Here is a 12117-nt window from a genome sequence, read left to right as displayed (position 1 = left end):
GGCCTCCGACTCGTCTTGGGCGGCTGGGCCTGCGGTGCAAAGCTGTTTTTGCCGGCTTGGGGGGGGGGGTCGCGAATCGGAAGAAGGGGTAGTCTTATACGGCGAGTATATAACAAACTCTATATTTTAACTGTAAAAGTTGGGGGGTCGTCTTATATGCCCAGTCGTCTTATACGCCGGCAAATACGGTATGAATAACATGGAAGAAGCCACTGCTTGCCCTAGATTGGTGGCATGGAATGCTGTACTATTTGAGTTTTTGCCAGGTACTTGTGACTTGTATTGGCCTCCGCGAACACGGGATACTGGGCTACATGGACCATTGGTCTGACCCAGTAATGCTATTCTTATGTGAGCCAAGTATAGGACAATCAAGCCATTGTGACATCACTGATGAGGTTGGCTCTTAGGCATTGGTGGAATGAGGCATTATGACATCACAATACCAGCTCTGGAATGTTGTTACTATTTGGGTTTCTGCCAGGTACATGAGCCTTGGCTTGGCCTCCGTGAAGACGGGATACTGGGCTAGATGGACCATTGATCTGATAGACTGTTCTTATGTTCTTAAATTTGTTTTTTAATTAGGAACGATCTCTCTTCCAACGTGGCCAGCGTTTCAAGATAACTCAGACAGCTGCATCAGGGACAATCTCAGGTGGGTCCATCAAAAGACTGTTCTTCCTGTGCTCATAACTGACATTTTCTTATGCTATTATTGAAACAGTAGCAGTAGTAGTAGAAAAGAGAAATAGCAAATCCTCTTACAGCATTTCCTGTGGAGATCATGTCGTCCTACAAATGCAAGCAGATTTGCAAACTTTTAGAATGTTGTAATAGCTTTGACACTTCTGGCATGATCTTTGAGGGCTCCCGCGCAGATCCAACAAACCGCTAAAACCTGTCACTTCTTCCTCTATAATATTATCAAAGTCTAAGGTTACCCGATGTCCAAGAAAACCTGGACATGTCCTCTTTTTAGAGGACTGTCAGACTTTCCAAAATCCAGCATTTGTCCGGGTTTTGGAAAGCCCATACAAGCTCCAGCCATATCTGGAGGGCCTCTGAGCATGCACGGAGGATGTCACATGCATCCGCGCGTGCTCCAGGCCCTCCAAAACGTGGCTGGAGCTCACAGCAAAGAGAGGAGGCAGTCTGGAGACAGGGCTGGAAGGTGGAATGGGGCAGGGCTAGAGGCGGAACCAGGCAGGGCTGGGGCAGAATGGGGCGGGGTCATGTGTCTGGGGTTTTTTTTTTTTTTTTAAATATGGTAACTAAACCAAAATCCAACATCTCCTCTTTGAGCACACTACCAAAATCCTTATCCACGCTCTCATCACCTCTCGCTTAGACTACTGCGATGTACTTCTTTTAGGTCTCCCGCTCAGTCGTCTCTCTCCCCTTCAATCTGATTCATATTCCATGAGAGCCGTCACACTTACATTGCCCCTCTCCTCAAGTCACTTCGTTGGCTCCCCATCCGTTTCCGAATACAGCTCAAACTTCTCTTACTGACTTACAAGGGCACCCACTCTGTAGCCCCTCAATATCTCTCCTCACTTTTTCCCCCTATGCACCCCCACCCCGCCGTGAACTCCATTCATTGGGTAAGTCCCTCTTGTCTGTACCCTTCTCCTCCACCACCAACTCCAGACACCGTCCCCTTTCTTGCAACGCTGTATGTCTGGAACAGGCTGCCAAAGTCAATATGTCATGCTGCGTCTCTAGAAGTATTCAAATCCAAGCCAAGTGCCTACTCACCATCTCTTCTATACCCATTGTATTAATCCTTCTGCCAGAAACTCCCCAACCTTGAAATGTTCTATCTGTCCAAATTAGATTGTAAGCTCTTTTGAGCAAGGACCGTCTATTGACTGTTAAACGTTCAGTGCCGCGTTCGCCTTTCAGCGCTATAGAAATGATCAATAGCAGTAGTAATAGTAGTTATCCCAGGACAAGCAGGCAGCATATTCTTGACTGATGGGTGACGGCACCGACGGAGCCCCGGTACGGACAATTTTAGAGTGATTGCACTCTAAGAACTTTTTAGAAAGTTCTAGCTCGGCCGCACCGCGCACGCGCGAGTGCCTTCCCGCCCGACAGAGGCGCGCGGTCCCTCAGTTTCTTAGTTTCCGCGGAGCTAAGAAGACGCGTTTTCAACGGCTGTTGAAATTTTTTCATAACTTGCCTTCCCGCTCGCGTAAACGTTTGATTTCATTACCTTTCTTTTATTTTGTTAAAAAAAAAAAAACTTCAATTTTTCTTCAATTTCGGTTTTTCCCCGGCGGGGCCTTCTGCCACCATCGAAGCCTCGGCCTTCGATTTGGCGGAAGCCGTTTTCCCTTTCATGCCCCCTCAACCGGGTTTTAAAAAGTGCCAGCGGTGTGCTAGGCCTATATCTCTCACGGACCCACACAACTGGTGCTTGCAGTGTTTGGGTCCTGAGCATCAGGCCTCTTCTTGCACCCGCTGTGCTACTTTAAAGAAAAGAACATTAAAAAATCGCTTAATTCAACAGCGTTTGTTATTCGGTGCCGAGATGTCCGACCCCGTTCCTTCGACTCCGGCTTCGGCACCGCTTCAGTCGGCACCCTCGTCTTCGACGCCGCGTGATTCCACACCGGCATCCCAACAGTCAGGTAAGCCGGCTAAGAAGCCTTCCCCGCTGGAACGTCTTCCGGCCTCGAGTGCAGTGAGCCCAATCCTGCCGCCGGTTAGACGCCAGCGGAAGCGCTCCGCCCCTATAGAGGTGAGTCCCTCGACATCGGGCTCCTCATCTCCGGGGCGTAGAGCGGCACCGCAGGTACCGCAGAAGAAAAAAGCGGTACCGGTGCCATCCCTCGATGACCGCATTACGGCCATCCTTCAGGTGCAGCTTAAGGAGCAATTAGAACGACTCCTCCCTGCTATAATGACACCGAACCTTCCGGTGCCAGTCCGCACCGAGCCATCGGTACCGGTTGTACATCAACCCGTATCGGTACCGGTTGTGGAACCTGTCTTACCTGCTTCCACTGTCTCGGTACCGCTTCACCTAACCTCATCGGTATCGATGCCAGTACTTGCACCGGAGCCGAGAGCTCACCATCAATCGGTACAGACTTCGGCACCGGTGCGACCGATAACTTCGCCTGACTCGGTATCGATGAGGTCGGGTAAGTCGGTACGCAAAACCCGACACATGCAAACATCGACACCTGAGTCTCGGGACCATTCTTCCCATGTCAGAGACCCTGATCTGTGGGGAGACTCAGAGGAACCCTTTCTTTCTGAAGGAGAATGTTCCTCAGAGGAGGAGGATTCGGCTGTCCCTGACCCATCCTCCAAACAGGCCACTTCCTCTTTCTCCAATTTCTTGAAAGAGATGTGTGAGTCTTTGTCCATTCCTTTGGAGGCTGAATCCAAAAAGTCTAAAGCTTTTTTGGATGCCCTTGATTTTGATCAGCCTCCAAAGGAATTTTTGAAGCTTCCCCTTCATGACATCTTGAGGGAAACTTTCTATAAAAATTTAGAGACTCCTTTAACTGTCCCAGGGGCCCCACGTAAACTGGATTCTCTATACAAAGTAATTCCCATTCCTGGGTTCGACAAACCTCAACTTCCACACGAATCCTTATTTGTCGAATCCACCCTTAAAAAGACTTCAGGAGCCAGTGTATATGCATCTGTCCCTCCTGGCAGAGAAGGAAGGGCCATGGATAAATTCGGTAAGAGGCTCTACCAAAACGCTATGTTAGCAAATAGAGCTAGTAATTATGCTTTTCATTTTTCTTTTTATTTAAAGCATCTCCTTACCACCATGGCTTCCTTCGAAAAGTATCTTCCTTCCAGAAAACAACAATCTTTTCACTCCTGCTTGTCGTCTCTATTCCAACTTCGTAAGTTTATGGTTAGGTCCATATATGACACCTTTGAACTTACATCCAGAGCGACAGCTATGTCGGTGGCTATGCGCCGTTTGGCCTGGCTTCGGGTATCCGAGCTTGATGTTAACCATCAAGATCGGTTAGCCAACGCCCCATGCCTAGGGGATGAGCTCTTTGGGGATTCCATGGACTCAACCACCCAAAAGCTCTCTGCTCATGAGACGCGCTGGGATACCCTGCTCAAGAATAAAAAGAAGCCTCCTCCACCAAGACCATACAGGCAGCAATCGGCTTATCAACGCCGTTTCACAGCCCGTCCATTGCCTACCACTGCTCAACAACCTCGACGTCAGAGGCAACAGCAACGTCAGCCTCCCCGACAGCAGCAACAGCAGCAACCTGTGAAACAACCTCCCCAGCAGAAGTCACAGCCCTTTTGACTTCATTCTCCGCAGTATAGCCAGTATCCCTATTCCTGCTCTCCTGCCTCAACCAATAGGAGGTCGACTTTCTCTGTTCCTCAGCCGGTGGGAAGTAATCACTTCGGACCAATGGGTCCTTAACATCATCCGCCACGGCTACTCTCTCAACTTTCAGACTCTCCCACCTCAAAGCCTGCCAAAAGAGTCTGCTTTGAACAGTCCTCAATCAGCCCTCCTTATTCAGGAGGTCCAATCCCTCCTCCTTCTGAACTCTATAGAGGAAGTTCCTCTAGATCAAAAGGGGCAGGGATTCTACTCCCGTTACTTTCTAGTTCCCAAAAAGACAGGAGATCTCAGACCCATCCTGGATCTTCGCGATCTCAACATTCATCTAGTAAAAGAAAAATTCAAGATGCTTTCTTTAGCCATCCTTTATCCCCTTCTAAATCAAAACGACTGGCTATGCTCCCTCGATCTCAAAGAGGCTTACACTCACATACCGATCAATGTAACCTCAAGACCATATCTCCGATTCATGATCAATCATTGTCATTACCAGTACAAGGTGCTGCCCTTCGGTCTTGCCTCATCTCCAAGGGTATTCACCAAATGTCTCATTGTGGTGGCGGCTTTTCTACGCTCTCACCACCTGCATGTATTTCCTTACCTGGACGATTGGTTGATCAAAGACACTTCTGCCCAAGCGGTCCTTCTGGCCACCAACCAAACCATCCAGTTTCTACAACTTCTGGGATTCGAGATCAATCTACCCAAATCTCATATCATTCCCACTCAGAGACTTCAATTCATTGGAGCGATCCTGGATACACTCCTCATGAGAGCTTTCCTACCATCCAATCGTCTCCAGACTCTTCAGTCTCTATGTCACCAGGTGCTTCCTCTGCCGTCCATCTCAGCAAGACAAATGATGGTACTCTTGGGGCACATGGCATCCACAGTTCATGTCACTCCTCATGCCCGTCTTCACCTGCGCACTCCTCAATGGACCCTTGCTACCCAGTGGTCCCAAGCGTCGGATCCTTGCTCACGACACATATCTGTGACATCATCTCTTCGTCAGTCTCTTCAATGGTGGTTGGTATCCTCAAATCTATCCAGAGGTCTTCTGTTCCATCAGCCTCCTCATCAACTAGTCATCACCACCGACGCCTCTCTGTACGCATGGGGAGCTCACTTGAACGAGTTCCAGACTCAAGGTCTTTGGTCAGCCCAGGAAAAGAAGCATCAAATCAATTTCCTGGAACTCAGAGCGATGTTTTACGCCCTCAAGGCCTTCCAACACCTTCTCTTTCCTCAGGTCCTTCTGTTGTGCACAGACAATCAGGTTGCGATGTACTACATCAACAAACAGGGTGGGACAGGCTCTCGCCTTTTATGCCAGGAAGCCCAGAAGATCTGGACTTGGGCCATAGATCACCATCTCTTCCTGAAAGCTATATACATTCAGGGGAAACAGAATTCCTTAGCGGACAAACTCAGCAGAATTCTCCAACCTCACGAGTGGACACTCGATCCCGTGACTCTGCAGTCTATCTTCGATCAATGGGGCACTCCTCAGATAGACCTCTTTGCAGCTCCTCACAATCATCAGCTGCCCCTATTCTGCTCCAGACTTTACTCTCCACACCGTCTAACAGCAGATGCTTTTCTCCTCGACTGGTCGAATCTGTTCCTGTACGCCTTCCCTCCTCTGCCTCTCATGTTGAGAACCTTGTTCAAGCTCAAGAGGGAACGAGCCACCATGATTCTGATTGCTCCGAGGTGGCCCAGGCAACATTGGTTCTCCCTTCTACTTCAGCTCAGTTCCAGGGAACCTTTTCTTCTTCCTCTGTTTCCTTCTCTGCTTACGCAACAGCAGGGAACCCTTCTGCATCCCAACCTCCAGTCTCTACACCTGATGGCTTGGTATCTCTCGGGCTGAACTCGACTGATACTCTTTTGTCTCAGCCCGTTCGTTCCATTCTGGATGCCTCCAGGAAACCAGCCACTCTACAATGTTACCATCAAAAGTGGACGAGACTTTCTTCCTGGTGTCTTCTTCATCATCTTGATCCCACTTCCCTAGCAGTGGAGACATTGTTGGATTATCTTCTTTCTTTGTCTGACTCTGGCCTGAAGTCCTCTTCCATCAGGGTCCACCTCAGTGCCATTGCAGCTTTTCATGAGCCAGTCCATGGAAAACTTCTTTCAGCTCATCCCCTGGTGTCCAGGTTCATGCGTGGGCTTTTCAATGTGAAACCACCTCTTAAAGCCCCTCCGGTTATCTGGGATCTCAATGTGGTTCTTTCAGCTTTAATGAAACCTCCATTTGAACCTTTAGCTACTTCTCCTTTCAAATTTCTAACTTGGAAAGTACTTTTCCTTATTGCTCTTACCTCTGCCAGGAGAGTCAGTGAGCTTCATGCACTGGTTGCAGATCCACCTTTTACGGTTTTTCACCATGACAAGGTGGTTCTGCGTACACATCCAAAGTTTCTCCCCAAGGTTGTTTCTGAATTTCATCTCAACCAATCCATTGTTCTACCGGTTTTCTTTCCAAAACCTCATTCTCATTCTGGGGAACAAGCTCTGCATACTTTGGATTGTAAAAGGGCTCTTGCTTACTATCTGGAGCGTACGAAACCCCACAGATCAGTTCCCCAGCTTTTTCTGTCCTTTGATCCGAATAAATTGGGACGTCCTGTTTCTAAACGTACGTTGTCTAATTGGCTAGCAGCGTGCATTTCATTCTGTTATGCTCAGACCGGACTGACACTGGAAGGTTCTGTCACGGCCCATAGAGTCAGAGCAATGGCAGCATCTGTAGCTTTCCTCCGTTCCACTCCTATTGAGGAAATCTGCAAAGCTGCTACTTGGTCCTCAGTTCACACTTTTACATCTCATTATTGTCTGGATGCATTCTCCAGAAGGGATGGTCACTTCGGCCAATCTGTTTTACAAAATTTGTTTTCTTAATGGCCAACCTTCCCTCCATCCCTCTTTTTGTTAGCTTAGAGGTCACCCATCAGTCAAGAATATGCTGCCTGCTTGTCCTGGGATAAAGCACAGTTACTTACCGTAACAGGTGTTATCCAGGGACAGCAGGCAGATATTCTTGCGTCCCACCCACCTCCCCGGGTTGGCTTCTTAGCTGGCTTATACTAACTGAGGGACCGCGCGCCTCTGTCGGGCGGGAAGGCACTCGCGCGTGCGCGGTGCGGCCGAGCTAGAACTTTCTAAAAAGTTCTTAGAGTGCAATCACTCTAAAATTGTCCGTACCGGGGCTCCGTCGGTGCCGTCACCCATCAGTCAAGAATATCTGCCTGCTGTCCCTGGATAACACCTGTTACGGTAAGTAACTGTGCTTAGGGGTCCTTTTTACCAAACAGTGGGCCTTTCCCTTGCGTGGGCCTTTCCCGCACGCTAACACCATTTGTACTGCTGGGGTACAATGGCCATTCGTGCATGGCCCTTACTATGTGAAACAGATTATTGTAAGGGCTGACAACATTAATTGGTTAGTGTGGGGTGATGTATCTGTGCAAACTGATTAATGCATAATATACTACTAATCATTTCTATAGTGCTACAAGATCATATAGAATGACACAGGGACAATTTTTCCCGTCTCCACGAGATCGCTCTATCCCTATCCCACTCCCACGAGCTCTGTCCCTGTCCCTGCCGCATTCCTGGAAGCTCTGTCTCATCTGCACATGCCTCAAACGCTTTAAAATCCTAAGTAGCAACATTCTAGAGCTCAGATTGTGATGTCATAATGCCTCATTCCACCAATGCCTAAGCTCTGTCCTCATCTGCGCAAGCCTCAACCCCTTTAAAATCCTAAGTAGCAACATTCTAGAGCTCAGATTGTGATGTCATAATGCCTCATTCCACCAATGCCTAAGCTCCGTCCTCATCTGCACAAGCCTCAAACACTTTAAAATCCTGAGTAGCAACATTCTAGAGCTCAGATTGTGATGTCATAATGCCTCATTCCACCAATGCCTAAGCTCCGTCCTCATCTGCACAAGCCTCAAACACTTTAAAATCCTGAGTAGCAACATTCTAGAGCTCAGATTGTGATGTCATAATGCCTCATTCCACCAATGCCTAAGCTCCGTCCTCATCTGCGCAAGCCTCAAACACTGTAAAATCATAAGTGTTTGAGGCTTATGTGGTTAATTAAGGCAGAGCTTGCAGGAATGGGATAGGGCCATAGCTCATGGGGACGGGATGGGAATATCAAGATCCCGTGGGGATGGGGCCAAAATTATCCCTGTGTCAAACTCTATGTACACCTTATGTGCAGGTAATTTATCTGCCCCTACTGGGTTCACAATCTGTTTTTGTATCAGGGGCAATAGAGTGTTTAGTGACTTGCCTAGGGTCAAAAGGAGCTTCAGTGGGACTTGAAACCAGTTCCCTAGGCTCAAAATCCACCCACTGCACCAACCATTATGCTAATGTTAGGTGCCATCGACTCGTGCTCGAATCCTAGCGACTCGATGAATTGCGGATCTAAAATGACATTGGTTTTGTGCCAGTCCGGAAAGGTCCTTCAGCGTCATCCCCATGGTTGATGTCAATGTGTCCAGCCATCCGATTGCAAGTCGCCCTCTTCGCCTGGTTCCTTCGATCTTCCCAGACATGAGGTCCTTCTCCAGCGATCTCTCTCTTCTGATGGTGTGACCAAAATAAGACAGTCGTAACTTCATCATTTGAGCTTCGAGTTAGAGAATGACACGGGGAAAAAATCTGTCCCCGTCACCGCCCCGTCACCGGTCCACCATCCTCTGCACCGCCCCGTCACCGCCGATCCCTTCACCGCCCCGTCACCGCCATCCCATTCACCGCCCCGTCACCGTCCCCGCTGCATCCATATAAGCCTTTTTCCTTTCACTCCCTCCTTCCAATTTGAGCCGGGAACACTAGCGATCGCACGGTCCCCGCGGCCACTACCTGCCTGCCCGGTCGATCCTGGTGTTTGGCCGGCTCTCTCCCTTCTCCTCACCTTGGTTTGTGGGTTTTCTTTTTCGGCAACCTGCGCGCTTTCCCAGGGAGCCGCACACGCGCGGCTGCTCAGTGTTCGATCTTCTGCTCTGCTGCAACTTCCTGTTTCCGGTTGCGTCAGAGCAGAAGATCGAGGCTGAGCAGCGGCGGGTGTGCGCGGCTCTCTGGTAGCGTGCGGGTCGCCGAGGAGGAGGATCTGCGGACTGGGGTGAGGAGAGGGGAGAGAGCTGGCTGGACACTGGAATCGATTGGGCGGGCGGGTGTGAGCTGCGGGGACCGCGCGATCCTTCATGCCCCGCGGGCGGTGAATGGCCTTGTCCCCATCGCCGCAGCGACTGCTAGTTTTCTTCCCCGTTTTCGGCGGGTGAGCCGCGTCTAAAATGCGGTGGCCGCGGGTAAACCGCCACCGTGTCATTCTCTACTTCGAGTGACATAGGCGGTTTGATCTCTTCCAGAATCAATTTGTTAGCTCTTCTGGTGGTCGATGGCATGCCTAAAATCCTTCTCCAGCACCGAAGCTCAAAGGAGTCCATCTTCTTTCTGTCTTGTGTCCGTAGTGTCCAGCTTTCACATCCGTAACTGACAACTGAGAAAATGAGTGCGTGGACAAGTCTGGTCTTCGTTTGGAGTGTTACCTCCTTGCCTTTGAACACTTTGTAGAACGCCAAGTGCTATTCTGCGAAGTATTTCCTCTGCTAGTTGCTTCTTTGTATAGAAAAGAACCCAGGAAATAGAAATCCTTTACAACTTCTATTCTATATGAAAATCAAGAAGCTGCAGTGAGAACTGAATGCGGTAACACTGATTGGTTTCCAATAAAAGGACGCATCTTGTCACCTTACCTGTTCAACCTGTACGGTGAAACCACCTTCAGAAAAGCAAATTTGGCAGAAGAGTTTCAAAACTTGGTGGCTGAAATATAAACAACCTGCACTATGCAGATGATACAACGCCCAGCACCAACAGCAAAGATGACATGCTGTATCTACTGATCAAAGTCAAAGCCGAAAGTCATAACATGGGGTTAGAACTGAACATAAACAAGACGAAGATCATGAACACGGAAAATGATGGGAGATTTTGAGCTTGAAGGCGATAGAATAGAAGTTGTAAAGGATTTCAATCCCCTTGACTCTTTTGTAAATAAGCACCGTATTTGCCCACATATAGGCCGCCCCTCTAATTAGGCCGCACCCATGTATAGGCTGCAGAAAAGGGCAGCCTATGTTTAAAAAACGGAAGATAAGCTGCCCTATGGTATTAGCCGCGGCTTATCTTCCGGTACCTCCCCTGCCTTTTACATTCACCCCCCCCACCCCTGTACCTTTTTAGGAAGCCTCCTCGCTGGCGTGCAACTCGGGTTTCCAGCGGTAACATAGTAACATAGTAGATGACGGCAGATAAAGACCCGAATGGTCCATCCAGTCTGCCCAACCTGATTCAATTTAAAAATTTTTTTTTTTTTTTTTTTTTTTTCTTCTTAGCTATTTCTGGGCGAGAATCCAAAGCTTTACCCGGTACTGTGCTTGGGTTCCAACTGCCGAAATCTCTGTTAAGACTTACTCCAGCCCATCTACACCCTCCCAGCCATTGAAGCCCTCCCCTGCCCATCCTCCTCCAAACGGCCATACACAGACACAGACCATACAAGTCTGCCCAGTAACTGGCCTAGTTCAATCTTTAATATTATTTTCTGATTCTAAATCTTCTGTGTTCATCCCACGCTTCTTTGAACTCAGTCACAGTTTTACTCTCCACCACCTCTCTCGGGAGCGCATTCCAGGCATCCACCACCCTCTCCGTAAAGTAGAATTTCCTAACATTGCCCCTGAATCTACCACCCCTCAACCTCAAATTATGTCCTCTGGTTTTACCATTTTCCTTTCTCTGGAAAAGATTTTGTTCTACGTTAATACCCTTTAAGTATTTGAACGTCTGAATCATATCTCCCCTGTCTCTCCTTTCCTCTAGGGTATACATATTCAGGGCTTCCAGTCTCTCCTCATACGTCTTCTGGCGCAAGCCTCCTATCATTTTCGTCGCCCTCCTCTGGACCGCCTCAAGTCTTCTTACGTCTTTCGCCAGATACGGTCTCCAAAACTGAACACAATACTCCAAGTGGGGCCTCACCAATGACCTGTACAGGGGCATCAACACCTTCTTCCTTCTACTGACTACGCCTCTCTTTATACAGCCCAGAATCCTTCTGGCAGCAGCCACTGCCTTGTCACACTGTTTTTTCGCCTTTAGATCTTCGGACACTATCACCCCAAGGTCCCTCTCCCCGTCCGTGCATATCAGCTTCTCTCCTCCCAGCATATACGGTTCCTTCCTATTATTAATCCCCAAATGCATTACTCTGCATTTCTTTGCATTGAATTTTAGTTGCCAGGCATTAGACCATTGCATTGAATTGCCAGGCATTAGACCATTGCATTGAATTTTAGTCGCCAGGCATTAGTTGCCAGGCATTAGATCACGGTGCAGGGCAGCCGTGATCTCTTCGGCATCCAGCCTGCCCCCGCACCGCCCGTTGAATGGCCGATGTCAGCTCTCGTGGGACTCGCAAGAACTGACCTCAGCGGGGGCAGGCTGGATGCTGAAGAGATCGCGGCTGACCTGCACCGCTGGAGACCCGAGCCACATGCCAGTGAGGGGCTTCCTAAAAAGGTACAGGGGGTGGGGGAGATTATTTAAAAGTTTTATATAGGCCATCCCATATAACTAGGCCGCGCCCCATACACAGGTTTGTAAAATCCATGTATAGGCCGCAGCCTATATATGGGAAAATACGGTAACCATTAAGCTACTCCTCC

At 48.9% G+C, this 12117-nt stretch overlaps 1 long non-coding RNA gene across 1 annotated transcript in view; it reads right to left on the bottom strand.

The window, feature by feature from the left end:
* Window positions 1–605: 605 nt before the first annotated feature.
* Window positions 606–12117, bottom strand: part of LOC117356486 — a 31641-nt gene continuing 20129 nt past the window's right edge. Inside the window, exon 4 of the long non-coding RNA XR_004538649.1 lies at window positions 606–795. This is a non-coding gene — a long non-coding RNA (uncharacterized LOC117356486). The remainder of the gene's footprint in view (window positions 796–12117) is intronic.

Source organism: Geotrypetes seraphini, chromosome 3, assembly GCF_902459505.1.
Source record: "Geotrypetes seraphini chromosome 3, aGeoSer1.1, whole genome shotgun sequence".
In the NCBI taxonomy this organism is placed as follows: Eukaryota; Metazoa; Chordata; class Amphibia; order Gymnophiona; family Dermophiidae; genus Geotrypetes; species Geotrypetes seraphini.
Note: the sequence above shows the minus strand (reverse complement) of the source record. Positions and strands in the feature narration are given on the sequence as shown.